Genomic DNA, 837 nt, shown 5'->3' on the forward strand with positions numbered 1-837 from the left:
GGGGATGCGCGTACCTGGGAGCACCCTCCCCTCCATACCCCCCCTTTTCTATAGGGTTAAGGCTTGTATATACCTTGATAGGCCAAAAGACGCCACCCAACCCCTCCCTCATGTGTATAGGCGCTGTTTACCCTCTGCCTGTGTGAGCACTCGAAATTCTTCATGTACTACCTAAAGGGAAAACCTGCAATAATTCTCAAATCTATCACCAACAAGGGGCTGACTTATCCTAAATTTTACTTGGTCAGAATTTATTTAAGAGAGCGAGCGAGCGAGCGAGCGAGCGCTGTGTTTTTGCCCTGATGCAAGCTACTAAGTAGCAGAAAATAATAACAAATAAAATAATAAGCAAAACCACCAACCAACCTTGTATTGTACTTTATCACTACCTATAGAAGGAGTCATGCTTTGGAAGTATTTGTAATGCGGTTTTATTGTCGTTTGTTGCTGCTTATTTTCTTGGAAATAAAATTAAAAAAAAAAATAATAAAAAAAAAATCCCAACAACTGAAACTGCCTAGTTGAGAACGCACAGTATTGTATTATTTTATTGTGCTTATAAAGTAGTGTAGAACTAAATTGCACTGAATGTATAGTTATCTATTTGTCTTGACTTATCTGTTAATGCAACATGCTCGAAACAAGGAGAAAAAAAAATCGTCATTTGTTTTATGTAAAAGCATAGTTCTGCGTGTTCAAACTCTGAATGTAGCAATTACCGCCAGAAAAAAAAAAATTAAGAAAAAAGAAAAAAAAAACACATTTCTGGACACCGTGGATTTGTATTGTATAAGTGAGACATTACGTAAATAATAATAATTATAATAATAATAATAA

This window comes from Mesitornis unicolor, unplaced genomic scaffold, assembly GCF_000695765.1.
Source record: "Mesitornis unicolor isolate BGI_N332 unplaced genomic scaffold, ASM69576v1 scaffold44948, whole genome shotgun sequence".
NCBI classification, from domain to species: domain Eukaryota; kingdom Metazoa; phylum Chordata; class Aves; order Mesitornithiformes; family Mesitornithidae; genus Mesitornis; species Mesitornis unicolor.